This window comes from Vombatus ursinus, unplaced genomic scaffold (genome assembly GCF_900497805.2).
Source record: "Vombatus ursinus unplaced genomic scaffold, bare-nosed wombat genome assembly UNPS02014841.1, whole genome shotgun sequence".
Classification (NCBI taxonomy): domain Eukaryota; kingdom Metazoa; phylum Chordata; class Mammalia; order Diprotodontia; family Vombatidae; genus Vombatus; species Vombatus ursinus.
This window is the reverse complement of record NW_020954619.1, coordinates 23,651,919-23,679,897: the sequence shown is the minus strand read 5'-3', so window position 1 is coordinate 23,679,897 and position 27,979 is coordinate 23,651,919. Positions and strand designations below refer to the sequence as shown.

Here is a 27,979-nt window from a genome sequence, read left to right as displayed (position 1 = left end):
AGATGCAAAAAGAAGGTCTATATCTCCTTGTTGGCTAGACAACTAGCTTTTTGATAGTAACTTCATCATCTAATTTTGTACCAATCACAGAACACTAGAATGCTAACTCTGAAAAGGGACCAGAGACAATCTAGTTCAACCATATCATTTTAGTGATGAGGAAATAGGGATATAAGAGTTGAAGTGACAGGACCAATTCTATGTCTAGTTAATGGTAAAACCCAGATCTCCCTCAGGGGCTTCAGAAGAGCAAATGGGAATGGGAGGTAGTTAGTTGTTATATAATAGGAGATAGGGCAATATAGGGTGCATGCAAGCCTTTTGATATATCAGCAAGCAATTCTACTATGCTAGTGGTCTGCTTACAGGAGAAACTCACAGCTGAAAGCTGCTGTTGTTTGTGAAACTGGCCCCATCGTTCTGTAGCATGAGTGTGCATATCTGAATGAGTTGGGAAAGGATTTCCACTTGATACAAAGAAGTAGCCTTGGAGAATACTAGTTTTCCCACCATTATGTGAGTGTAATTCTTGAGAGTTGCCTGCTCAAGTGAACACCCAGAGTCTGTGTTCTCCTTAAAAGAGTATTAAGTGGGTAGAAGTGGTCGTGGTACCAGTATCATCAAAAGACAATGATGACAAATCTCCATGGATTTGACCTCTTGCTTCAGATAATCTACCCCAAACTGAAGTATTCCCCTACCCCTAGGGTAGCAGGTATTTTGTAGCAGGGTCTGGAATAGAAAGGACTAGAGTTGGGGTCCTTTGTAAAATTTAGTTTCGAGACCCCACTGGTACCCAATAACATTTTTAAACTTTGAAAACAAGTCATGACATACAGTTCATGGTGTCTGTACTTTGACAGGCTCATGATTCTAGATCTGAAAGTTGCCTTAGAAAGATTTACTCCAGTGCCCTCATTTTGCAGAGGAAAGAGGAAACTGATGCCCACAAGTATAGGCTCTAAATTGTAGTAACTGATACAAAAAGATTGTATCTTTCTATACTGGAAAGGATATATTTTTGTTGAAGAATCTATTTCTTCTATCAAAGACAATTGGTAGGACTGTGTTCTCTCCTGAACTGAATGGAAAGGAACATAATCCAAATGATTCCACTGATGGCCAGATTTTCCTAAGGCAGTTTTTTTTTTCTTTCACTGAAGCATAGGAAAAAAAAAATACTGCAAAGTCAACCTTTTGACAATTGACGAAAGAAAAGCACCTACTGTGTAAAAGCTTTGACATTTTTCATGAAGCTGTTGCTTTTAAAAATTTATTTGTAGATTCCCAAGATGATTATGTTCCCATCCTTTATTTTAGCCTTTAAAACTCAGATGATACTTTTGAGAAAGAGAAATTTGGCATACACTGAGGTAAAATCTGATTGTTTTAATGGCAGCTAAAATAGGGGAAAATGCATTCTGCCTTTGTGTAAATGATAATTTTCTTTTGCTAGGACAGGTCTACTTTGTATGTAGCTTTTAGGATAGCAAAGCTAAGAGTGATTGTCCTTAGGAGTTTGATTTTAATCATAGAATGAAATAAATGCATTTAAGGGAAATAGTGTAGGAAGGGGGCTATGTAACCCATCACATTTGCCAGACTTTCTCTTTCATCCTTTTCAACAACATTATAGACTTTATTTTTACTGGAACTTTCTTTATCAAAGTAATATCCATCTGCCAGGTACAGCAGAACTGCTGACAGCTTTGTATTTATTATGTTCTGTCAAAGTCCCTGAAAAGAATTAGTCCAGCCCCTCCTCCCCAAGTAATTACTTTTGGAGATGATTGCTAAGAGCTTTCCATCACCCTTTGGACTTAGTCTCAACATTTGCATCTAAAATATTTAAACAGCACTGTGATAGCAGGCCAAGACCAATAACACAAATAATTCAGCTATAGTTAACACTATATACTTTCCTTTAGTGCCATGAACCATCAGAATTCCCTAAATCATTTACACAGTTTTATGAGTCTTCAGGGCCTCATTGCTTTGACACTGTTTATCTCCCCCTTGTTAGTCTCTTAAACACTGTATGCTTCTGATCCACTTGAATCAATACAGATGTAGTCTTGGGCTGTCTCCTATTTGCAGAGTTTCTAAGCCTCTCTAGATTCCATGCTGCTTTGAGATCTGGCACTCAGGTAAAAAGAAAAAAAGTATATTGACAAATTAGACATTTTGGTGATAAAAGGGAGGGAAGTGGTGTCAACATTCCTATTTGGAGAACAACTAGAAAAAGGTGCTAGTTTCTCTTCAGCTCAGAAATCCATCATTTAGGTACTCTTTTCATATACTTATATATTTTAGGTGTAGAAGTTTTGTTTTTGTTTTCCAATTTGCTCAGAGCTTGAACTATGTGAGAGGGGCTAAGGTGATAAACATGAGAATTGTTCAGAAATGTCAAGGTCATTTATTCATCCACATCTCATTATATGTTGCTAAGGTGAAGTGCTCCCAAAAGGAGCTCAGTTGTAACGCATGAGAAGGGAACATGTCTCAGACATTTTTGTATCCCAAAGTAGTGCATTGCATTCAGAATGGTTCTTTGGGTTTCCAATGAAACGCTTTTGTCAGATTTATAAATATATGATCTCTGATATGAACTTTAATAGTGAATTCCCCTGAACTCCAACTGCCCTACAGCCTTCAAAGCTTAATCTGAGTGTACCTTGTGCTGTCCTGCAGCTAAAAATTAGCTCACTCTGTCCACTTACCTGGAATGATCTTCTTCATCCTTGTTGCCTACTTGTTCTTTAAGACCAAGTTCAAATCCTACCTTCTCCATATAATCTCACTTAATATGATCACAGATTCATAAGATCATAGACCTGGAAGGAATCTTAGAGGTCATCTAACCTAACTCTGCCATTATACAGATGAGGAAACTGAATCTAAGAGCAGCTTGCTTAAGGTCAAAGAGATGGGCTCGGGGCAGCTAGGTGGTGCAGTGGATAGAGCACCGGCTCTGAAGTCAGGAGGACCTAAGTTCAAATCCGGCCTCAGACCAAACACTTGACACTTACTAGCCGTATGACCCTGGGCAAGTCACTTAACCCCATTGCCTAACCAAAACAAACAAACAAAAAAGAAAAAAAAAACAAAGAGATGGGATCATGTAATCTTAGATTCAAAGCTAAAAGAGACCTGAAAGCTCATCTAGTACAACCTCTCACTCCCCCCAACCCCCCGATTTTTTTTTTCAAATGAGGCAGGGTAGTGTATATGAGAGCACGGAGCCCAAACTACATCTTCTGAATACAAATTCAATGCTCTTCCTCTCTTTCCACTATACCATACTTCCTCCTTTACCACCTCAAACATGAAGTCATCTTTCCCTCTTTCAAAGCTTGTAGGAATCCTTATCTGTCCCTTTCACTGAAAGTGACCATGTGCAGCCTCATCAAGTATCTTGTATTATTGTCTTGAACTATTATTGGAATGCATTTTTTTTAACTTTTCACTTGTTTGTGCATTTTTTTCTCCCCGACTAACCTCTGAACTGCATGAAAAGTAAGGTCCGTATCCTGTATTTCTCTCTTCCCCATCTCAGTGTAGACCTTAGCACACTGAGAATAATAGGTACTCAGTAAATATTTGTTGACTTACAAATAGATAGAAGAAAAAGAGATAAGGCCATATTCTACTGCTCCTTTTGTTTACTTAGACCGTTTTCTACTATCTTTACTAATATTGTGGTAAAATAATCTTTACAATAAAAGAGGGAGAATATTTTTAAATTTAATCAAGTCAAACTTGAAAATTTACTTGTATACAGATCTGAGTGGGGAGTGTATGAACCTTCATGTTCATCAATTTTTTTTCTTGCCAAGTTATGGGAGGATTTTGTTGTTGTTGTTGTTGTTTTCAAATATGACTTCTTATCTGTCTTTCCCAAAAGGCAATATGAAAGTAAGAAAGCTGAAAATTAGCTTGTATTTGCCCAAGACAAACCCCTGGAAAAGTTACTTTCCATGGAAAGATAAATAAGATTCAAGTGATCTGAAAAGGACTAGAGGCTATAGAATTCAGAAATTACATTATTCTACTTAATAAAAATAACCATTACCATCCCCATGGAGAAACACAGCTCCAACAGATATTTTATACTTTCTTACTATCTCAGGAATCTATCATTTAAACACTCTCTTCTCATCAAGTTTTATTTAGACTCAGAATTTGAGGGGGTTTGGGCTTAGGTGATGGAAACAATGGCTGCTCAGAAATGTCAGGGTGATATATCCACACTTGGTGCCTATCAGCTGGTTTTTAGGTCCCAGGATGACATCAAAATCACAATTCTATTTGTAATGAATGATTACAGTGTTGAAACAGTGTTGATTTGTAATTGCCCAGTCTTAATTAAGCTTATTGATTGTTTCTGACAGCATTTTTCTTGGGGAATTATTGATCCAGCTATGTGAATTTGGACATACCATTTTGGAATACCTCCCTCCCTGGTCCCGTGATATGTCAGAATTTACTAATTAGACCCTCTGGAGCCTGAGCTCAAACATTGTATCCTTATTAATTCTAAGTTTGTAATTGGTAATACGTGAACATAATTGAGTTGGTGAGAAAGCAATCTATTAATGATTTTAATATCACCAATTCAACTTCCAAATGACTTTTTTCATCTCTCAAAAAATGTCTTCTCATTTTAGATATGCTGCCACCAGGTGGTAGTGAGATGCCCATTGATACAATCTAAGAGACAAAGCAAGTATTTTCTGAGACAGTGGCTTCCTGCTTAGGTCCTGAAAATTTGTAACCATGAATTTTCTACTTATTTTTTTTTAAATAAATTTATCATAGCAATTAAATTTAAGCAATTTTAAAGAAACTATATTTAGAGATATTTTAAAGTATTAAAACAAATAAATTCTAAGATACAATTATATATCTTTGCTCCATTATCCTTAATTTAACACATTTAAATATTGTTCTGATCAATTTTTTTATAGACATATCTGTGAGAGTTTGCCTAAAGTGATGTAAGTCATAAGGAGTCAATTCTAGAATAGTGATAACACTGATACAAATTATTTCATCTAGAAGGGAAATTGATTTGCTGGGATGAAAGAATAATTCAGTTGTTGGGGGTTTTTTAATGTTTTTTGTGCAAATCATGAGCAGATCATTGGAGTGAAGATGCCTTGTAGGCAGTTGGAAAAAGAGACCAGAGTGCAGAACAGAACTGGAGATCTATATATATTGGTAGTCATCCACAGTGAGGTGATAATTACAGCCATGAGAGTCCACAAGCTCATTTTCTGCTTAATTTGCTGATCAGAATGTTCTGATATAAATTTAAATTTTGAAACTTTAAACTTTGTTATAGAAACAATTTCTGAGAATAATGGCAAGGCCATTTGTGCCCCAGTCCCCTTGGGGAGTGAAAGGGAGACACAACCAAACCAGTGTCCAGTATCTCTATAATTGAGAAATGAGCTAAAAGGTAAGTAAGCAATCCTGCCATTGTACAAAGATCAGGGTAGCAGGTTAGATTTTGGTTGGAGGTAGCCATCAGGGTTGGGGAAATCAAAGTGAAAATTCTAAAAAAGGGAAGAAAGGAAAATAGAAAAAAACATTCCTTATAGTTAGAAGAAACATGAGGTCTTTTCAGTTACCCAGTGGAGTTCTGAAAGGAGAGATTCTTAGTGGTGGAAAGATAGAAGAGAGACACTTTATGACCCTAGGCAAGTGACTTAAATTTTCTGAGCCTTATCTTCATCTGTAGAATGAATTTCCCAAATCATACATACCTCAAAGAGTTGTTGTGATAATCAACTGAGATAATGTTAAAACATTTTATAAACTTTAAAATATCATACAAATGAGAACTATTATTATTGTTTTCTGTCTCTAAGTGGTTTCTTTTTCTGCCATCTGAATGAAGAAAATATGAGGAAGGTGAAGATTTTGAGTTATAGGGTAGAGCTGTAGAAACTCATACCCAGATGGTTGCAAATCCAGAGACCTAAGAATAAGCTTTGGTAGGATTTTGACACACAGCTAAGATTAAGGGTCCATTACAAAAGACCCTTCCCTGTTAGATGGTGGCAGTTAGCAGTCAAATTTTCCTTCTGACTAATAAGCCTTATTCATCACCCCTAACAGCTGGAAAGCACATGCTAGAAAATTCAAAGCTGGCACATTCTTTGACTCCAACTCTGCTGTTCCTTCCCACCATGTTCCCTTCTCAGTCTGTGTACCAGATGTGAGGTTGAGCTGTTGCTGCCACATGGATTACCTCAGTACTTTGCACAGAGAACACAATTCTTATTGCCTTCTTTGTAAATGCATAATGGCTTTACACCAGTGTGTGTTTTAGCAAGCTTTCCCTCTTCCCCTGCCCTCCCCCACAAAGGGAAAAGTAGTAGTAAGCTATAGTATTCCAGACAAGCCATAGCAGTGTAAAACTTATCTGTAAGGAAATAGTCCTCTTATTTTTCTGGTAAACCTATGTCAGGTATTGTGACGATACTGTATTGATATCCTCTCTGATGCCTCATCAGAGGGGACCCTGGGTTCTCAAAAGCTGGAAAAGCTTCATTATGGACTTGTTAATGCAGTACATGTCACTCATATCTGAGGACCAGCCTAGATATTTATGGAAAGGCTCATTGCCATCTAGGGAGGTGAATTTTTGTTGCTACAACTTTTGAAATGTTTAGTAAGATGTGAAGGGATAGAACTTCATTTTAATATACACACGCACATATATGTACATACATACATGTACATGTACACGTATACATATAAAGAAATACAGCCTTCACATGAGATTTTGGGCAGTTTTAGTGCAAAAATGATCTGTAGTTTAGATCAGAATTCATTTTCAACAAGGTAGAGAGATACCTTACTTGTAAGGGAACAATTTAATAAAAAGAGATAAAGACAGTTTATTTATTTATTAAAAACTAGAGAAATGTGATTTTAAAGAAACAGTTATTAGTACTTCAGAGACACAAAGCATGCTGGTATATAATCTACTTTACTTATTATATTTTTATTAAAGAAAATAAAACTAAGAAAATCATAAATCATCTAAACACAGAAACTGAGGTATTATTTTAAGGGTCTATCAACTTATCAGGGGAAATTTAAGGAGTGGTGACACTTTAAGTAAAAGGTGAGTCACCAAAAGTAAGGAGGCTGTCTTACAGGATATCGAGAAGAAGCAGCAGCAAAAATTACATCACAGCAAAGACAGCAGCAAGAGAGGAAAAAAACCCAGAGAAAAAGTGAAACCCCAGCCATGGGTTGGGGAAAAGTTGCTTCTTTGTAGCTGTGGCCTTTAGCAACCAGTTGAGAGAAAGCTTCAGTTGAACTATTCCTGAATGGTCAGAGAGAATTAACTTTATTGGCCAAGAGCTCTGGTGACATCACCCATCTGTTAGCTTAGAATGATGAATGAGAAAAGGCTGAACTTCAGCCTTTAAAACTAGCCTTTAAAACTGAGTATTTACCCTTAAGACAAATTGAACAGGTCAAAGAGATGTGATTCAAAGGCAATGTAGAACAGCAAGCATCTATTAATGCTTCTTTTTTACATGGTACCGTACTAGGTATTGGGTATAGAAAAATAGATAATGAACAAGTAATTATTAAGTGCCTGCTGTGTGCCAGGCACTGTATTGGCACTGAAGATACAAAGAATGAACAAATCCCTCCTCACAGGGAGCTTACATACTACAGGCAGACCTTCTCTACTCTCAGAGAGTTTATAGCCTAATTCAAAGAAAGTCCAAGCACAAAAGTAATTATGACACTAAGAAAAATGGGGGAAGTACAAAGAGGAGATTCAGCCAAAGTACAGGAGAAAACTTCAGAAAGAAGAGAACACTTCCACCTGCAAAGGAGCAGCAAAGATTTCATAAAGTAGGTAGCATCCAATTTGAACCTTGAAGGAGCAGAAGAACTTCTATAGAAGCAGGACTAGAGTCCATTTCAAAGACAGAGACTAGCAAAGGGGAAAGCCCAGTGGCAAGAGAGGGCAAGGTGAGAACAGGTTAGGAATTGGACCTGTGATTTCATTAGTATATGGAATTCCTGAATAAGGAAATTTCCTCTACAATGCAGATTGTTACCTTCTCTGCAGCTTGTAGTTGTGAAGACTTGCCTAGAGCACTGAGGTAAGTCACTTGCCTAGAGTCATATAACTATTATGTGTCAGAGAGGTTTGAACCCAAGTCATACCAGTTCTGAAGCCAGGTCTCTATCCATGACATGCAGACTCTCAGGATGACAACAAAGGAAGAATAGTCTTATCTAGATACCAATCACATTGGTATCCTTAGGTACACCTCCATAGTGGTCTTTATTCTAGTTGTATTGCCGAAGTTCTCTCTAGGTTCAGGCTACTTTTCTTAGGCTCTATACGTGAGAATTCACTCTGAGCAGGAAGGACTTTTCCTCCCTTTTGTCCCATATCAGGATGCTCACTGGAATTTTCTGGAGTGGTAAGAATACCCAACTGGAGAAGAGTCCCCTCCACCCCAATCACCTGATATAACATAGCTACATTGGTGGCATCTCCCTACATTGATGAGAAAAGTATTACTGAGACACTTGCCTCTTCCACCAAGATATATATGTATGTATGTATGTATGTATATGAGTATATGTATGCATGTGTATATATGTATACATATACACATACACTATATCTGTGTATACATCTATGTGTATATGTGTGTGTAGACATATAGGACACATGTAATAATAGGACATAGGTATATTTTGCATATGGCCAATGTGGGAATTTGTTTGCTTGACTATACATCTTTGTAACAGGGGACTAGTTTTTCGTTTTGTTCTCAATTGAGGAAAGGGTGGGAGGGATAAGAGGCAGGTTTTTGCTGATGGAATAAAAATAAAATATATATGTATATTCATAAAAGAGCACTGGATTTGAAGAGAAAGGACCTGTGTTCAAATTCTGGCTTTGCCTCTAATAAGGCAAGTCATTTGACCACTTTGGGCCTCACTTTCCTTCCTTGGAAAATAAGGAGTTTGGACTAAATGATATTTAATGTCACAGGATTTAGAACTAGAAAAGACCTTTTTACATTTTTGTAATGTAAAGTCATTGCGGTTATTAGAATGAAAAGAAGGGGAAGATTCCAGAGATACTATGAAAACAGCTGCACAATTTGGCAACAAATTGTTAACTGTGTGGGTCCTTATTCCAGCTATTTTTCTGTTCCTCCCTCCCCATTTTAAAAAATAAAGGGGTCTTTTATGAAATAATACATCTATATACATTGCACTTTTTTTCTTTGCTTTTTTTCATTAGAAAAGACATAAGATTCACCCAGAGGTCTTTGACATTAGGAAGTCATCTCTGCCTTTGTCACTAACAAGTAATCGATGGATTCAGTGTGGTGTAGTGAAAAGTATATTAAAGTAGGAGATAAAGGACTAGACTTGACTTCCTGGAGTTAGATATGTAACCTTTTGCAAATGGTTCCACCTCTCCTGGACCTGATTCCTTACAATAAAAAAAGTGGAACCCAATGAGTTGTAAGGGTCTTTCCAGCTCAGATATTCCTTGACTATGTGATACCCTGAAGTAGAAGTCATTGAAGTTTTCACTGTTATAAGATAAGATTTTCTTTGGGGTTGGCATCTTACAGCTTTTTACAATGGGACTAGAAGTGCTTCTCAATTTTGTTTCTCCAGAGCTATTTCCTGTACCTAAAGCTGGCAGGAAGAATTACCCAGCTCACTAACATAGAATACCTGCTCCGTGTGCCAGCCCAGGCACTGGTGTGTCAGTGGGTATGATTATGAACGGGAATAGTTGAAGGTTGTCCAGAAACTTAATGAGAAAAAGCAAATCGAAGCAACAAGTTATTAATATCCCCACAGAAAATATATTTAATTACTGTTTTATACTAGTAATTATAGGGATTGCTTACTTCTTCAGAGGTTTTGTCTATAAGGGTCATGTCTTCACAGATAAGGATCACAATCTTTGTGTGCTTTAGTGGAAGGTCTTCAGAAGCTACTGTGGGGCAGCTAGGTGGCTCAGTGGATAGAGCACCAGTCCTGGAGTCAGGAAGGACCTGAGTTCAAATGTGACCTCAGGCACTTGACACTTACTAGCTGTGTGACCCTGGGCACAAGTCACTTAACCCAATTGTCTTACCAAAAGGCTAAAAAAAAAAAAAGCAGCTGGTTGGAAGTATTCATTCTCTCCTAGCCACTTTATAGTTAATACATTGAGATGAATATGATTATAGGGAATATATAATGTGAAGTTCATAAGATTACCACCACATAGAATTTCAGGCATTGCTTTGTCCATGGGCTCAGGCTTCAAGCACTCTAACACATACCCTAGAGCTTACTGTGACCATGAATCCAATACCAACTTATAGGAGGCATGACTTTCTGAAACTATACCAGGCTTGCTAGGCTGAGTCACTTTTATTTTCTTATACTTTGACATCATGCAATAAGGGAAAGAGCAAGATCTGTTCCAAAGTAGACGAAATCTTATGGTGAGGCAGCAAAGTGGTATAGGAAATAAAGTACTAGTCTTGGAGGCAGGAACTCAGGAAGACCTGAGTTCAAATCTGCCATCGGACACTCACTAACTATATGACCCTAATAGGCAAGTCACTTGATCTCTGTCTTCCTTAGTTTGCTTATCTGTAAGATGAAGATAATATACCTCAAAGGATTGTTGTGAGGATCAAATGAGATAATATGTATAAAGCACTTTGCGAACCTTAAAGCTCTAAATATTATTTATAAATGAGCAATAATCATCATTATTTAACTGCTTTTTTAAGTCAGTCCTGATTTTATAGGCCAGAAAAGAAAAAGGAAACAAGATAGGACTTACAGAAATTAAGGTTTGTTCTCTGAGTATGTGTACACACAAGCACACACGTGTTCTGTTTAACCAAAACACAAGTAGTTTTTAGGGAATAAAACCAGTCAACCCATAAAAATCTGGTTTTTAAAAACCATTTTTCACTGTCATAAAGTAGACAAAGTTTTTAAAATAATTTCATATTTATTTTTAAAAGTTAAATTTTTTTTGAAGTTGGTAGTTTTTCTCCTTCCCTCAGAACTGTTGGCAAATGGCTGATCTGAAATTGACTCTCAGCCAAACAGTAGATGCATTTGCCAACTTTCTCATGCAGTGTTTCCCCTGCAACTTGGTCTTTTAGAAAATATATTGTTGTAATTAGACTTTCTTATCAGTCCTTATGATTTAAGAGAAGTGCAACTTTCCTGCCAACGTATACGACAGTGTTAGGGGAAAAACCTGTTAAAGAAATTGTCGACAGCCTGGATTTTTTTTTTCTGCTTTGAGACAACACTTTTATTTTTCCTTCAAAGTCCATGTTATTACTGCATTCTAATAAAATTATTTTATAACTAACTCTAAATATAAAGAGGGAACTTTTGTGTAATATTAGAAGACAGTATAGCACAGTAGAAAGGACAAAGGAAGGAGCTTTCATTCTGGAGTCAGAGTATCTAATTCATATGCCACCTCCTTATGATTGTTACCCATACAACCTTGGGCAAATCACGTAACCACCCTTGACCTCAATTTCTTCATCTATAAAATGAAGGAGTTGAACCACATACCCAGTAAGGTCCCTTTTAAGCTCAAAATCTGTGTTCTGATGATCTACAGTTGCTCCTTCAACTTAGTTAATTAGATAACTGTCTAGTTAATTGAAAGGTTAAATGACTTGTACACACACAAAAAAAAATAAACCTTAATTTCTGTAGATCCTGTCTTTTATCCTTCTTCTATTTCAGCCTGTAGTATCTGGATTCACTTGAATAAGTGATTAAATAATGATAATTATTCATTTATAAATAATGTGACATTTATTTGGAGCTTTAAGATTTGAAAAGTTCTTTACACATTACCTTATTTGAGGTGAGTGTCTGAGATTTGAACTCAGGTGCTCCAAGCCTACTGTACCACTTAGCTGCCCCAAGCCTGAGTGATAGCAGACACAGGTCAAGCAGCATAGCCCACAGTCAGACCACTTCTGGGCCATAACAGAAACCACAATAGGAGAAGGGGCCACTACAGCACTTGGAGTTATAGCGGGAGGCCTCCTGCCAGTGGAAACATCAGCTTCAAAGTGGGGCTTGTCAAGGTCACAGCAAGGGATAGAGGCAATTCAGGTTCTGGACTGTGCTTGGAGAAGGAAACAGAGAATGAAAGGCCAAAACATGAGTTGTACCAGTAGAAGTCATAGCAACAGAGATAGGACCAAACCCCAGAAATTCCTGCACAGGGTAGGGCCTAGTCTGAGCTACCACATCTACAATTAAGCAGGCTTTGACCTTCCCATCCAAGAGTAACTCAGGAAGTAGAACCAAGCACAAAGACCCAATCTAAAAACTGAGATTGGAGATATGAATAAAGAGAAGAAAATTCCAAATATAATTTTAAAATATGAATTGTGAGAAGCCTAAGAAGTGTGACTATTGTTGTTCAGTCATTTTTTAGTCATGTCAAGTCTTTGTGACCCCATTTAGGGTTTTCTTGGCAAAGATACTGGAATGATTTGCCATTTCTTTGTCCAGCTCATTTTATAGATGAGGAAACTGATGCAAACAGAGTTCATTGACTTGCTCAGGGTCACACAGTTAGTTAGTAAATGTCTAAGGACAGATTGGAACTCAGGAAAATGTTTTCCTGACTCTAGGCCCTGCATTCTATCCACTGCATTACCTAGCTGTCCCAGCCCAAGAAGGAAAACTGGAAGAAGAAAGTAAGTCCACAAGTCCACAATAATGAGTCCCTCCAGAGAAGCAAAAGAGAGACTAACTGATTAGAATAAAAACATATAGAAGTGAAGGACAATCTGAGAGAAGAGAGCAAAAAGCAGTCATGTAAAAAGAATATGTGATCTCTATACAAGCAGAACACATTGATGAATACAAGATTCAAAGAGACAACTTAAGGACTATTGGCCTCCTAGAAGATCATAACAAGTCAAAAAACATAGTGCAAGAAAATTGTTCCAGACTTTCTAAGTATAGAAATCAGTGCACCAATTAAAAGAATTCACAGATAGCCTCCAGAAAAGTTAGTTGACTTTGATTGAATATGCCAAATTATCTGTAACATGAGAGGACTGAGAGGTCCCTTCTAGTTCTGAATCTGTGATCCTTTAACTTTATGTTACCCCCTAGCTCCTATAGAATGTACTGTGATGGTAGAGCTTTAAAAATATACCAACTAGAATATAGTACTCAATTCACAAATGATTTAAATATCTTAATGTTATGTAAAATTCATGCCTCAGTAATATGTAACCTGGAAATAGGTGATATAGTCATGATGAATAATAATTGTTTATAACATGCCTTACTTTACAAATCCCTTTTCAGGCATTATCTCTTTAATCCTCTCAGCAACCTTTTGAATTAGAAAGAGACCAAATTATTATAACCATTTTACTCCAGAGGAAACTCAAGAAACTCAAGACCTGGAAACATGAAGTAATTTGCCCACAGTCACACTGGTAGGAAGCAGCTTGACAGGGATTCAAATGCAGATCACCTAACTCCAAGTCCAATTTTCTTTACTCGGTAGTATCTTCTACATAGTGGGTACTTAACAAATATTTGTTGGATTTTAGTACATCATTCAGAGGAAAAGCAGCATCATAAAGATTAAAATGTTAAGATTATTTTCCCTCCTATAATCTTGAATCATCTTCATTATATATACCAAGAAAATTAAAAATGATATCTGAAGGGAAGACTGTTGTTAATAGCTAGGCCAGAGTATGTCCACTAGAAGGCAGCGAGGGTAGTGAGAGGGGTTGGTAACTATGCTGCAACAGGAAAAATTAAAGGAATTGAGGATATTCAGGCTGTAAGAAAAGACTTGAGAGAATAAACATAATCCCCATCTTCAGTTATTTCTCCCTTTCAGTAAAAAGAGACTTAGATTTGTTTTTGTGATGGGTAGATGAAAACTATAGGAAGGTAGATTTGGGTTCCTAATCATTAGAGTTGTTTAGAAGTAGATTGGGCAGCCTTACTAAGTAGTGAGCTCCCTGATATTGAAAGTGTTCAAGCAGAGCCTGGGTGGCCACTTATTAAAGCTGTTATAAAGGGAATTCTTTCATTGAATAGAACTGTATGTCCACTGGCCTTAAAGACCTGCTAGTGCTCTCTCAATTCTAAAATTCTAGAGGACCTACATTATAGTTTGAGGAATGAGCCTGATTCCTAAGATCCTCCTAGCTATTAATCTTGTCTTAATTACTCCCTTCCTAAGAGGTAAATTTAATAGATATGTGTTAGTAAGCCTACTATACAGGGCAACCATTTTTCCTTTTGACCTCAACAAATAAATATATGAAAGAAAAACATGTCCAAATGCTGAGAGTACAGCAATCTCTTTTAAACCTGAATCCTGGAATTATTATTAGTATTATTATTAGTATTAGAATCAAGTTCAATTATATGCCTTCCATTCAAAATAACATGTCTCATTGGATTTTTAACATAAATAGAGACTGCAGTGCTCATTAGTTTCAAGTTAGAAACCTTGGCATGTGGGCTGACAAAAGAAGCTTAGAAGTAGAAAGGCCCGGGGACCTCAGTCTTATTATTAGCCTTAAATAATTCAATTGAATTGAGTTCTAGGGAAGATTATTTTCCTTCCCTTTTGAAACACAGCATCTTAGCAGATGTTGCTGGTTATTTCAAATGGCGGATTAAACTATTTAACCCCCAAAGATAGATGCCCCTCATCCCTTTGCAATCTTTGATTCTAAACAAACAATGGAGCATATTGCTTGTTTACCAGTTTACTTCAAATCTTAAGTTTCAAGAAGTATAATTGTTAAGATCGTTGGCTGCTATGGTTATTTATACCACATACTTGTTTGGACTGTTTATTAATAAATCAATCAAAGTATGTAGTGCTAATATCAAATGAGAGAGAAATTTGTTGTCCGTTTAAATTTTGGTGAAGCCTGAAAATATGTGGAAGTGAAGACACCAATCTTGTGATATTATTTAAAAAAAAAAGACAGCATGGTTCAGTGGTTTTAGGGAAAGTGATTAGAAAAGATTCATTGATGACTCATTATTTGGCACAAGGCAAATCTCTCAGCCTCCTTTGACCACAGTTTTTTTCATGAGGAAAATAAATGCAAGTAACCCTTCGTCATCTGTCTCACAAGGATGTGGTGAATATTATTGGCAAATGCTTAAAGTGTCTTGAGATCCCCAGGCTATTAAATATAAAATATTACTCATATTGTCAAAAGGAAAACTTGTTGATGAATGAAGATAGTTAAATGATCTACTTTAAAATAAGTTCATTAGGTTGATTCAAAAAAGTCACAGCTAGATTCATGGAGGTCTTGTTTCTATACAGGATTTGTGATTTCTTAAAACAGAGAAGCAACATGATATTATGGGAGGGACACTGAATCAGGAGTTAGTAGAATCCCCACTGTTTCAGTGATTAATTAATTTAGTGGCCTACCTTGGGTAAGTCATTCCCTGTATGTTACAGTGGAAAGAATAGTGAATTTGCATTTGAACCTGGATTCAAATCCTGACTATGCCTTCTGTGACCTGCATGAACTTGGACAAGTGCCTTAATATCTACAAGCTCTCCTTACTAAACTTTGTAATAAAGGGATTAAACTGGATGGTACTAAGGTCCCTTTTATCTCTAAACGATCCTATTATGATCCATTTCTGGGCCTCATTTTTTAAGTTCACAGTTTTTCTTTCCTCATTTACTGTCTCCATATTAAAGGTATCAACATGTCATATTCCCTCATACCCCTTAATTTACCAGTTCTTCAGTCTACTTAGTTCCTATGACCTCACTCAACCTCATATACTTAAAGATGGACATACCTTATTTTTGCCATCACCCACAAATGTTCCATAATCTTGAACTCCAAATTTGTTTATCAGATGATAATGTTTTATCATTTCATCTTTCTCTCTGCCCCATGACCTCCAATCCTGTTCTCCATCCTCATTATGATCTCTAATCCTTCCATTCCTCAGTTTTTTTCCTAGGCCATCACCCTGCAATGGACATACTCCCCTCCCTTCCCTGTCTCAATACCTTTGTGAAACAGCTTGATTCTAAATTATCTTCTAAACTAGAGTCCCTTGCTCTCTTACATTATTACCCATCAGTCATGCCTTGCTGAGTCCCAATCTTGAATTAATCCCACCGTTTACCTCTTTCACTCCTATTTACCTGTTGCTAATTGGAGCTGGAGAAAAATCAAGAAACCACGTTGCCTGTTGCAAGCAATCCTGTTGTTGTTGTTGTCGTGTTGTTGTTCAGTCATTTCAATTGTGTCTGACTCTTCATGACCCCATTTTATTTCTTGGCAGAAACACTATAGTGGTTTGTTATTTCCTTTTCAAGCTCACTTTACAGATGAGGAAACTGAGGCAAACAGGGTTAAGTGACTTGCCGAGGGTCACACAGCCAATAAGTAAGCGTCTGAGACCAGATTTGAACTCAGGAAGATGAATTTTCCTGACTTCAGACCTGGCAATCCTTTTACACCTGCCTAATCAATTCTCTAGCCACTCACTGCAGTCAGTTTCAAAACTTTCTTATCCCTCTTCAATCCTCCCATGGCACTCCCTCCCTCCAGTCTCTTAGCTGAGGACGTAGCCATGTATTTTACCCCCAAAAATATAGGCTATTCAACTGGAGTTCCTGCTTCTCCCCTCATCTCATTTCATTCAAATTTCTTGCTCTGCTATCTCTTTTTTCAATTCTGAAGGAAGTCCTTCTCCTTGCCAAGGTGAACCTCTCTACATGCACCCTTTATCCCATTCCATCTCATCTTTTCCAGCAGATTACCCCCTCTATCTAATGAAAATAATGTATTTTTCTTATCCAAGTTCAAAGACCTCTATAAATCTATCCACATAACCCTTGGGAGGGTCCATGGATCCCAGTATAACAACCCCCATTCCAAGGGAAGACTGAAAACCCAGTGGAAAAAAACATTTATTCTTCTCTCAAATATTCTGTGAACTTTGGCCTGAGGTACTTTGGGTTTTGGAACTCTCACTATTCTGTTTTTCTTCCTTTCTAACTGCTTCCACCTTGCCCTGAAGTCAGGAGGACCTGAGTTCAAATCCGGCCTCAGACCAAACACTTAATAGCTACTAGCTCTGTGACTTTGGGCAAGTCACTTAACCCCAATTGCCTACAAAAAAAAAAAAAAGCCATCAGTTGATCTGACTATCCCTATTAGCTTTTATCCTATTGCCTCTCCTATCATAGCTAAACTCCTTGAGAAAACTGACTACAATTGATACCTCTAATTATTCTCTTTAAGTCAAATCAGCAAGTCAACAAGCATGTGTTAAGCATTTATTATGTGCCAACTACTGTACTCAATTCTGGGAACCTAAATATCAAAAAAAAACAGTCCTTGCCCTGAATGAGGTTATATTATAATGGAAGAAGACACATAAAAGGAAGGTTCAAGTGCCTTCAGAAGGGCATGGTGGAGAAAGAAGTCTAAAGAGTCAAGAACCAAATCAACAGAAGAAAGAAGGTGTGAATACAGCTAAGTACTTTCATTAAAATGAGGTAGCTAGGTGGTGCAGAGGATAGAGCACTGGCCCTGGAATCAGGAGGACCTGAGTTCAAATCTGACCTCAGACACATAATACTTACTAGCTGTGTGACTCTGGGCAAGTCACTTAACCCCAATTGCCTTACCAAGAAAAGAAAAAAAATAAATAACTTTAAGGAGCAGTAGGTGACTAGAGTACCAGCCCTAGAGTCAGGAGGACCTGAGTTCAAATCCAGCCTCAGACACTTGGCATTTACTAGCTGTGTGACCGTAGGCAAGTCACTTAACCCCGTTGCCTAGCCACACCCCCTCCCCAAAATGAAATTTCTAAGAGAAACTGACCAATCAGAGATCTTCTTTCATCTCTCACTGGATTCTAAACCCTCTGCATTCTGGCTTATAAACTCATCATTCATTTGAAACTGTTCTTTGCAAAGTTACCGGTAATTTTTTTAATTAAACTTTATTTCATTTTTAAATCTGCATTTGCTCCTTCACACTCCACCCCCAATTGAGAAAACAAGAAAAAACCTTTTTACAAATGTATATAATCACGTAAAAAAAATTCTTACCTTGTCCATTTCCCCCATCCCCGCCCCCAAAATAATCAGTCAGTACTTAAGTCCATCATCTCTCTGTCAGGAGATGGGTAGCACGATTCATCTTGAGTCCTCTGTAATTGTGGTTACTCATTGTGCTGATAAGAGCTCTTAATTCTTTCAAAGTTATTTATTTTTACAGTAGTTCTGTTATTGTATAAATCATTCTCCTGATTTTGCTCACTTCACTTTCCCTCAGTTTATACAAGTTTTTCCAGGTTTTTCTGAAAACATATCCTCCATCATTTCTTATAGGACAATAGTATTCCATCACATACATGTACGATAACTTGTTCAGCCATTCCTCTATTGGTGGGCATAGCTCCATCAACTATACGTTAATGTACCTGTTTTCCCACATCCCCTCCAGCATTTTCCTTTTCTGTTAACTGCCAGTCTGATGGGTGTGAATTTGAACCTCAGAGTTGTTTTAATGCTCATTTCTCTTAATAATGAATGATTTAGTGCATTTTTCATGTGGTTACTGATGGCCTGAACTTCATCTTCTGGAAACTCCCAATTCATATCCTTAGTCCATTTATCAACTGGAGAATAGCTCTGATTCTAATAAAATTAAATCAATTCCATATATATATATATATATATATATCAGAAAAGAAAACTTAAATGAAGAAATTTTCTACAAAGATTTTTTTCCTGTTTACATGTTTCTCCTCTAAGCTGCATTAATTTTATTTGTGTAAGAACGATTTAGTTTTATGTGATAAAAATAATTCATTTTATCTCCTGTGATCCTCTCTATCTCTTGTTTGGTCATGAACTTTCTACCATCAATAGATCTAACAAGTAATTTCTTCCTTGCTCCTGTAATTTGTTTTGTGTCACCCTTTTTGTCTAAATAATGGATCTACTTGGAGCTTGTCTTGGTATCCAATGTGAGATGTTGATCTATACCTACTTTCTGCCACACTGTTTTCCAATTTTCCCAGTAGTTTTTTCTTGAACTGTGAATTTTTGTCCAAATATCTGAGTTCTTTGGATTTATCAAATAGTAGGCTACTGTCTTCATTTTCTTATGTATAATATGTGTCTAATCTATCTTCTTGTTAACCTCTCTACTCTTAACCAGTCCCACATTATTTTAATGATTACTGCTTTGTAACATACTTTGAGATCTCATACTGCTAGGTCCTTTTCCTTCCTACTTTGTTTGCATTAATTCCCTAGATATTCTTTATCTTTTATTTCTCCAGGTAAATTTTCTTATTTTTTGTTCTAGCTCTCTAAAGTAATCCTTTGATAATTTGATTAGTATGGTACTGAATAAGTAAATTAATTTAGATAATATTGATATTTTTATTTTGTTAACTTGACCTATCCATGAGCAATTAATATTTCCTCATTTATTTAAATTTGCCTTTATTTGTGTAAATAAAATTTTGTAATTGTGTTCTTATAGTTCATTTAGCATATGTCTTGGCAGGTAAGCTCCAAAATATTTTATATATTCTATAGCAATTTTAAATGAAATTTGTCTTTCTATCTCTTCCTGCTGGATTTTGTCTGGAATAAACAGAATTGCTGAAGATTTCTGTGTTTGTTTTATATCTTGCAACTTTGCTGAAATTGTTAATATCAAATAGGTTTTTAGTTGACTCTCTAGGATTCCCTAAGTAAACCATTATATCATCTGTAAAAAGTGATGTAATTTTCTCTTTGCTTATGCTTATTCCTTCCATTTCTTTTTTTTTTGTCTTCTCATTATAGTTATTTTTTTCTAGACTATGTTGAATACTAATGGTGATAATGAATATCCTTACTTTACTACCCTGATCTTATTGGAAGAGCCAATAGTTTACCACTGTTTCAGATAAGCTGGCTTGGTTTTAGATAACTACAACTTACCAAGTTAAAGAAAGCTCATTTTATTCTTATATTTTCTAGTATTTTCAACAGGAATTGGTATTGTATCTTGTCAAAAACTTTTTATGCATCTTTTAATGTAGTCATTATTTTTTTGTTCTTGCTATTTATAAGATCAAAATTCAGCCTGATCTTTGTGTTATTTTACCATAGTCTCCTAGATAATATTTTACTTAAATTTTTTGCATCAATATTCACTAGGGATATTAGGGATATTGCTCTATAGTTTTCTTTCTATATTTTGATTCTACCTGGTTTAGATATCAAGACTATATCATAGAAGGAATTTGATAGGACTCCTTTATGATTTTTTTTTGTTTGTTTTTTTGTTTGTTTTTTTGGCAAGGCAATTAGGGTTAAGTGATTTGCCAAGCGTCACACAGCTAGTAAGTGTCAGGTGTCTGATCTGAGACCAAATTTGAACTCAGATCCTCCTAACTCCAGGGCCAGTGATTTATCTACTGTGCCACCTAGCTGCCCCTGGTTTTCCTATTTTTCAAGAATTTTACACAATATTAGAATTAACCTCTTTAAATGGTTAATAGAACCTGCTTGTAAATTCATATGGTCCTGGGTTCTTTTTTTCCTTTAGGAGTTTATTTATGACTTATTCAATTTCTTTTTCTAAGATTTGGTTATTTGAATCTTCTATTTCCTGATCAGTTGATCTGGACATTTTATATTTTTATAAATATTCATCCATTTCATTTAGATTATCAGTTTCATTGCCTTACAATTAGGCAGGATAGCTTCTAATACTTTCTTTTATTGCTTCATTAATTATGAATTCCCTTTTTCATTTTTGATACTAATAATTTGGCACTAACAATTTTTTCCTTTTTTAAATCATTAGCTAATAGTTCAACCATTTTATTATTTCTCAAAAAGTAGTTCCTAGTTTTATTTATTGATTCAGATTATTTTCTTTCAATTTTGTTAATCTCATCTTTGATTTTCTAGATTTCTATTTTGGTGTTTAGTTGGGGGCTTTTAATTTATTGGTTTTCTAAGTTGTTTTTTTTTTTTAGTTACATTCCCAATCCATTCTTTCTTTTATTTACGAAAATTTTTAGAGATATAAATATTCCCCTTTGTACTACCTTAGTTACATCTCAAAATTTTTGATCTATTGTCTCATTGCTGTCATTATCTTTAATTAAATTTTCAATTGTTTCTATGATTTATTCTTTGGACCTATTTGTTCTTTAGGATTAAGTTATTTAGTCTCCAATTAATTTTTAATATTTGCTTCAAAGGCCCTTTATAACTTTTGTTACATTATTATATGTAAAAGCGGTGTTTAACATTTGTGCTTTGGGGATTTTGTGAAGTTTTTACGCCCTAATACATGTATGTGAAGGTTCCATGCACATGAGTATATGCATACTCCTTTCTATTCCCATTCAGTAATCCGCAGAGCTCTATCATATCTAACTTTTCTACATTACAATATAATAAATATTTATTAAGAACCTATTATGTGCCAGGCACTATGCTAAACTCTGGGGATACAAATAATAAAATGAAAGACAGACTCTGAACTCAAGGAGCTTGCAATCTAATGGAAAAGGACAATACACAAAAAGCAGATGGGGAGCAGAATGTATCCAGCACTAGGGTATGGTGATGTTGGAGTCTAAATGAAGCAGAGTAGCTGGTGGAAAATGAAGAGAAGTCTGGGAATTCTGAGCTGTCTAAAGAGGGAGAATTAGGGAGGAGTTTTTTGCTCAGCCCTCCAATCAAAGAGGTAGATGGCTGTGGGTTGCTGATGAGGTGTGAGTATCAAAGCTGAAGCAATCTCTGTGATGATATTTCCTGGCAATGAGCTAATCCTGGTGTAGGGGAGGGGCCAGGGAATGATGATGTTGGAGTTGAAAGCAAAAAGAGCAGCTGGTGGAAAATGGAGAATTTTCTACCTTTTCCAAGCTATTGACTCTCATTTCTTTTCCCAATTTTTCTTCTACTTCTCTTATTTGACTTTTATAATCCTTCTTGAGCCCTTCCAAGAAGGCTTTTTGGGCTAAAGACCAGTTCATATTCCCTTTTGAGGTTTTGGATGTGAGTATATTGACAGTGTTGTCTTCTTCTGAATTTCTGCCTTGATCTTCCCTGTCCCTATAATAAGAATCATGGTCATTGTACGTTTCTTTTTGCCCATGGTGTTTGCTTATTCCCTGACTTTTAAAAAAAATTGAGCTCTCCTGCTGGAGAGCAGGGAGCACTCACCCAAGCTTCTTGGGATGGGGGCCCAGGGCCTGGTCACTGGCTGTGTGTGCTGAGGCCTCAGGTACTGGCAGTTGGAGGCTGTAGGGTTCTGGCAGCTTACCTGATATTGGGCTGGAATCAGCAACACTGGAGCTCTACGGGTATGGGTGTGGACTCTGGCCCCTGGAGGATGCCTGCTCACCTGGGCCTTGCACTCCTTTCTTTGGCTCCTCTGAAGAGTTGTCTAGAATTCTGTTCACATTCTTCATTTCAAATTGTATTATTTTTTGGTTAGACTAATTTAGGTCTGAACAGGCAAAATGAGGTTTTCTATTGTTATGGTTTTGTCTCTTCCTCCCTGTAACTCATTTAACATTTCCTTTAAGAATTTGGATACTATGCCATTTGGTACATATATGTTTACTATTGTGTTGAGTTCATTGTTTATGGTACCCTTCAGAAAACTGTAGTTTTTCTTTTTACTTGTTCCTTTATTGTTGTTGCTTTGTCTGAGATCATGATTGTTTTTTTTTTGTTCAGCTAAAGTATAATAGATTTTGCTCTCCAGTGCACTTAAACTCTGTATATCTTTCTCTTTCAAATGTCTTTCTTGTAAACAACATATAATTGGATTCTGCTTTCTAATTCATTCCGGTGTCCTGTTCAGCTCACTCAATGAGTAAGTTCATCCCATTCACATTCAATTTTGATTATTAATTATATATTTTCTTCTATCCTATTCTTATACTTTTCACTCTCTTTGTTTCCCATATCCTCTTTAAGAGTTCATTTGTTTAAAAATAATCCATCTCTTAATCAACCCTCACTCTCATTTTCCCCTTCCTTCTTGACCTTTGCAACTTTTGGCACTATTTATCACCCTCTTCTCCTGTATACTCTCCCCTCTTCAGGTTTTCATGACACTGTTTTCTCCTGGTTCTCCTCCTACCTATCTGATTGCTCCTTCTAAATCTCCTTTGCTAGATCTTTCTCTAGGTCATTCCCACTAAGCATGGATCAACCCCAAGGTTCTGGCCTAGGCTATACAGTTATCCCTTTTACTTCATGACTTTCCCCATTGTGGTTTCAATATATTGCAGGTCGGCATAAGAAATTAAATGGGAATTTTTTGGAAGTTTGGCAGAAGCTGCAGATGGCACACAAAGGCCAACAGGCAACACAGAAAAAGTTTAGAAACTCAGAAATGCATAAAATATATGCATAGTGTTGTATAATATCAACATATTTTATATTTTAATACTATAATTCAGATTTCTTCTCTGGTACGAAGAGAGAGGCAAAAAATTTTACACAGATTTTCCAGATCATGAGGGTGCCACACCCGAAACCTCTTCCATGTGGAAGGGGTAACTATATTCTCTTCTACTTCCTATACTTTCTCCTTTGATGACCTTATCAGCTTCCATAGATTCAATTATTATCCTTATGCAGGTGATTCGCAGATCCGTTTATCTATCTCTGACTTCCTTTTCTTACATCACCAGCGTTATACTGGATATCCCATAGCCATCTCAAACTCAAGTCCAAAATAGAACTTTTTAACCTTCTTGAAAAACCTTTCCCTTTTTCCAGTTTCCTGTTATTGGCACCATCATCCTCCACAGTTACCCAGTCTCACAATTTAAGTGTTATCCTAAACTACTTATTCACACTCAGTCCATATATCTAATCTCTTTATTTCTACTTTTACTATATCTATCATATATATATTCCCTTCTGTCTTCTCACACAGCTGCCACCCTGATGCAAATCTTTATCACCTTTGGCCTAGATTATTGCAATAGCCTTCTAGGTGGTCTCCCTACCTCAAGGCTCTCCTCACATCATTCCATCCTCCACTCAGCTGACAAAGTAGTCTTCCTAAAGTTCAGGTCATTTAAAGCCCTTTACAATCTGGTCACTTCCTGCTTTTGCAGCCTTCTTAGACTTAACTCCCTTCCATGTACTCTACAGTCCAGTGGCCTTCTTGTCATTTCCTGAACGCAACCCTCTATTCCCCAACCATTGCTTTTTCATTGGATAGCCCCATGCCTAGAATTAGTGTATGTTGGCAAATGTTTAACAACCAGCTCATTAATTTAAAAAAAATACATAGGACATACTTTTAAATTTAATCTGCATTATTAACACTTTCTCCATTACTTTCTTAAGCCTAAAAAAAAAACTAGTCAAGTCCTGATTTGTAGCATTTCCTGATTTCTAAGGGGTAATGCTCACACTGAAAATTTAACAGTCTGACTCCAGCATATTCATTCCTTCTAAAATGAGGGTTCTACTTTCCGCCCACATGCTTCTTTTTCTAAAATGAGGATTCTTAATTTTTTTGTTACTGCCCTGTGGCAATCTGGTAGACTATGAATACCTTCTTCTAATAATGTTTCAAACTAAATTATGAAAATACTAAATTTTAGTTAGAGGCTAATGAAAATAATGTATTTTTCCTATCCAAGTTCAAAGACCTCTATAAATCTATCCACATAACCCTTGGAAGGGTCCATAGATCCCAGTATAACAACCCCCATTCCAAGGGAAGACTGAAAACCCAGTGGGAAAAAACATTTGTCCTTCTCTCAAATATTCTGGGAACTTTGGCCTGAGGTACTTTGGATTTTGGAACTCTCACTATTCTGTTTTTCTTCCTTCCTAACTGCTTCCACCTTGCCCGTAAGTCCTGACTCCCCCACCAACTTCAGTGACCATCAGTATTGTCTGACATGCAGGCAGTATAGTATAGAAATCAGGTGGAAGAAGGGATTTGCCACTCACCTTTAAGGTTTACCCAGATTTACAAAGGAGATAAGTCTGAGAACTGCCTGTCTCCACAGAAGCTTAATCTTAAAGATCATATAGTTGAATGTTATTAACTGATTGAGTAAAAAACAGTTGCTAACTATGGCAAAAGGAAGGAGAAAGGCTATTTTGAGTCATAAATATGATGACTTTGCAAGTACAAACTTTAGGACCGCTCTATACAGGGTAGTCATTCCATACCAAAGATAAATGCATATGCTAATGACAGGATCTGTGATTTCTTTTATATAAGAAGGTCCTGGTAAAAAACATTCCTGTACAAAGGCAGTTTGGTACCTTTGCCACGGATGTCTTAGAGAGTTGTTTGAGGCACTCAGAGGTTAAATAATTTGTCCAGAGTCAAACAGTATGTGCAGAATAAGACTTGAACCTAGGTCTTCCTGAGTCTAGTGGTCTGTCCCCTACTTCCTTGCCCATATTAATAATTATGCTCAGAAAAGGTTATGGAATGACTGGGTTAAGGTGAGTCATAAAGTACCTGAATATGTTTCGAGGAGATGACTTTATCACTGGGACCCACAAAATTGAGTTAGGATGGGTGAACACACAAACTCATTCCTTCTGTGAGCCCCACACTGAGTGACAAATAATGCTCTGTGAAATATTTATATCTTTCAGTGTGCAAGTTACTGTGCATCCCCAGAACTGCAGTCTTACAGGAGGAGCAAGAACTAATACTGATACTGCACATGAGTCCACTAGTCACCTGTACTGAGTTAGGATTCTGTCTCACATAAACTTAATCTAATCATCTAAATCATCTAAATTACTTTGATAGGTTTCATGTATTATAGGGAACAGTTTTTTCCCACTCTAAGATTGGTGTTCATTTTTTTTTATTCTTAAATAGTATTTTATTTTCTCCAATTATATATCAAGAAAATTTTTAATATTCACTTTTACAAGATTTTGAGTTCCAAATTTTTCTCCTTTCCTTCCTCCCCTCTCCTCTTCTGAAAATGGTAGGCAGTTTGATATCATTTATACAAGTGCTCTCATGTAAAACATATTTCAATATTCATCACAGTTGTGGAAGAAGACATGGATTAAAAGGGGGAAAAAACATGAGAAATAATAATGTAAGTAAAAAAAAATATATGCTTCGATCTGCATTCAGAGTCTATCAGTTTTTTATCCGGATATGGATAGCATTTTCTTTCATGAGTCCTTTGTACTTGTCTTGGATCATTGTGTTGCTGAAAAGAGCTGAGTCATTCATAGTTGATCATTACATGATGTTGCTGATACTGTGTACAGTGGTTCTGCTCATTTCACTTTGCATCAGTTTGTACAAGTCTTTCCAAATTTTTCTGAAATCTGCTTGTTCATCATTTCTTATTGCACACTAGTATTCCATTACATTCATATACCACCACTTGTTCAGCCATTCCCCAGTTGATGGGCATCCCTTCAATTTCCAATATTTTGCCACCATAAAAAGAGCTACTATAAATATTTTTACATATATAGATCCTTTTCCCTTTTTTATGATCTCATTGGAATACAGATTTAGTAGTGGTATTGCTGGATCAAAGGATAGACATGCAAAGTTTGGTTGCCCTTTGGATAGTTTCAAATTGCTCTCCAGAATGGTTGGATCAGTTCACAGCTCCACCAACAGTGCATTATTGTCCCAATTTTCCCATATCCTCTCCAGCACTCATCATTTTCCTTTTTTGTCTTATTAGCCAATCTGATTGGTGTGAAATGGTATTTCAGAATTCTTGTAATTTGCATTTCTCTAATCAAAAATGATTTAGAGTACTTCTTCATATGCTTATAGATCTCTTTGATTTCTTCATCTGAAAACTGCCTGTTCATATCCTTTGACCATTTATCAATTGGAGAATGGCTTACATTCTCATAAATTTGACTCAGTTCTCTATACATTTGAGAAATGAGGCCTTTATCAGAGATACTTGCTGTAATGATTGTTTCACAACTTTCTTCTTTCCTTCTAATCTTGGTTGCATTAGGGGCATCTAAGTGGCACAGTGGATAGAGCACCACCCCTGGAGTCAAGAGGAACTGAGTTCAAATCTGACCTCAGACACGTAACACCCACTAGCTGTGTGACTCTGGGCAAGTCACTTAACCCCAATTGCCTCACCAAAAAAAAAAAAATTAAATCGATCTTGGTTGCATTGGTTTTGTTTGTACAAAAGCTTTTCAATTTAATATGATCAAAATTATCTATTCTACATTTCATAATGGTCTCTATCTCTTGTTTAATCATGAATTCTTCCCCTCCCCATAGATCAGATAGGTAGATTATTCCTTGCTCTTCTAATTTGATTGCTTCATTGCCTATGGTATCTTCTAGCAAAATGTAGGTAGTTTCCTTCCTTATCTCTTTTAATTAGGTTTATTTTTGCTTTTACTTTGTCTAAGATCAGGATTGCTACCCCTGCTTTTTTTTTTTTTTACTTCAGCTGAAGCATAATAGATTCTGTTCCAGCCCCTTACCTTTACTTTGTGTGTGTCTCTCTGCTTCAAATGTGTTTCTTGTTAAGCAACATATTGTAGGATTCTGTTTTTTTTATCCACTCTGCTATTTGCTTCTGTTTTATGAGAGAGTTCATCCCATTTACATTCATAGCTATAATGATTACCCATGTATTTTGGTGTTGTGAATTTTTAAACTTGGGGAAATAAACAGCTTAAATGATGTAAGCTAATACATGTGTGCAGTAGGTTGTTTTGTTTGGTTGTGGGGTTTTTTTTTGTTTGTTTTTTTCTTGTAGGCTGCCTTGTTGTTGTTCAGTCATTTTTTCAGTCATATACAAATCTTCATGACCCCATTTAGTGTTTTCTTAGCAAAGATATTAGAGTGGTTTTGTTATTTCCTTCTCAAGGTTATTTTAC

At 36.4% G+C, this 27,979-nt stretch overlaps 1 protein-coding gene across 5 annotated transcripts in view; it reads left to right on the top strand.

Annotated features, from left to right (window-relative positions):
• Positions 1 to 27,979, top strand: part of MCPH1 (microcephalin 1) — a 330,808-nt gene that overhangs the window by 278,050 nt on the left and 24,779 nt on the right. The window lies entirely within an intron of this gene.